General features: G+C 40.0%; 1 pseudogene; it reads left to right on the top strand.

Moving 5' to 3' along the window:
- Positions 1-384: 384 nt before the first annotated feature.
- Positions 385-485, top strand: LOC143621669 (small nucleolar RNA R71; annotated as a pseudogene).
- Positions 486-2094: the final 1609 nt, after the last annotated feature.

The raw sequence follows: 2094 nt of genomic DNA, 5'->3' as shown, positions 1-2094 counted from the left end.
GTAAGTGTTTGAGTTCATGTTGAAATTCAGATTACCACCCCCTTGACCTTGTAGTGCATTCTCCTCTTCAACTTGTGCTTGCCCTACTGTACACACATCAGCCCCATGACCCAACTCATAACAATTTGTACAAACATCGATTCTTTGATTAGTAGTTTGTTCCCCCACATCTTCCACGGCATGAACTTGCGGTCTTCCAATTGCCGGTCTTGCTCTTCTTGCATTTTGAGCCTTTCTCTTCGATGTGACCGACATTTGTTCCAAGAATGCCCAATCATCTTGTTCATAATTAGTACCGAAAGTACCATTTGTGATTGACATCAAATTCCTTTCATCCTCCGCATTCAACCCTTCTGAAAAGCATTCAACAACTCCCAAAGAGCTATACCATGATGAGGACAATTCTTGATCATCATGTTGAACCTCTCGTATGCTTCATGAAACATTTCACCCGATTGTTGTTGGAAAGACCTCAAAATTCGTCTCGCATCATTAGTCTTTTGGGCCATGTAAAACTCTTCTAAGAACCTTTCTTGCATCTTGGCCCAAGTGTAAATTGATGCGGATGGCAATGTGTAAAACCGTCTCTTTGCCTTATCCTCCAACGAAAATTGAAATAAATCCAAATTCACCTCATCCGGTGAGAAAATTTGACCCCCGATTGTGTTACAAATAGAGTCATATGCCTCAAAATGAAAATAGGGTTCTTCCGTTGCTAAACCCTTATACTTTGGTAAACTTAGGAGCGCATTTGTTCTCACTTCAAATGTTCTTCCTTGGTGGTTTTAAGGAATAACCACCGGAGATGGATTATTGGTGATGGTCGGTCGAAAATGAGCTTTAATTCCCCTAACCATTTCCCTTGCATGTCTTCTTGGTACACCCAATGGTACTCTTGGTTGACCCATTTGTCGGTAAACGGGCCTTTGTTGCATATTTTGTTGAACTTGCAGTTGGGGATTTGGTTGTTAAAATTGAGGTTGATAATACGGTTGTTTTGGAACATGTTGCAATGGTTGTGGTTGTTTTACTTGATTGACATTCAGGCCACCCCATTGTTGCACTTGTTGCGGTTGAAATTCAGATCCATACCCAAACTGCCCTTGAATCCTCAACTGATTCCCATCAACCCCACTTACATATCTTTCTTCAAACTCTTCATACCTTTCATTTCCGTCACCATAACGTTGCCTACCAAACAAATGCGGGCCCGATCTTTGACCCGGTGAAGTATAAATTATGGGTGGGTTTTGGGTAAATGTGCATGGTTGTTGATAAAGTGGATTTTATTGAGATTGGAAGGATGATTGTTGTGGTGAGTTTGATGATTGTCCTTGAATAGGCATGAAATTTGTCAAGGGTGGGAGGTTAACTGGTGGTTGAAAGCCAAACGCAGCTGAAATAGGTTCACTTGTGGAATTGGTGGTGGTAATGGGTACAGTAGATGGTGGGTTTGGTGAATTAATGGGTGGTGGCATCGGCGGTACAGTTTGTTCCGAAACCATGATTGTGGTGTCAGTTGTTCAACTTTTTGTACTTGGCGACCCAATAACCTTGTTTTCCCTTTTGAAGAATCCGATTCTGACAAAAGGTTCTCCCGATTTCAGGATCAAACGCTAACGGTGATGAAGACCGAGCATCTTGTATGCATATACATGTAGGTACCTACACACTAGCACATCCCGCGTAAAACTGACAATAACAATTTAACAAAAACTACCAAAATAACACATGTTGCGCACTACTCCCTGGCAACGGCGCCAAAATTTGACACGGGGTCGAAGACTCGCGCAAAAATAAACAAAATACACTAATTAGATAATGGTAAATGGGTGTCGAACACGAAGAGTTTGTGGAATATGTGTTACCAAGTAGTTTTATAGATTAACTAAATTTAAATTATATGAAGAAAATAAAATATCAAAGTTTTGGTTGTGTTGTTTGATTAACGAAAATTAACTAAAACACTTAAACACTGTTTTTCAATCAAAGATGAGAGGATATGCTCTCCCTTGGTTTCAGGTTTCAATGAATGTTAATGTAAACGTTTAATCTGAGAAGAACTATAAAAACATAATTCGTGAATATGCAAAC

Source organism: Bidens hawaiensis, unplaced genomic scaffold, assembly GCF_021521415.1.
Source record: "Bidens hawaiensis isolate Kalapana, Puna unplaced genomic scaffold, B.hawaiensis_p1.1 tig00002924_1, whole genome shotgun sequence".
NCBI lineage: Eukaryota > Viridiplantae > Streptophyta > Magnoliopsida > Asterales > Asteraceae > Bidens > Bidens hawaiensis.
The sequence above is the reverse complement of the archived record's forward strand: the minus strand, read 5'-3'. Positions and strand labels throughout refer to the sequence as shown.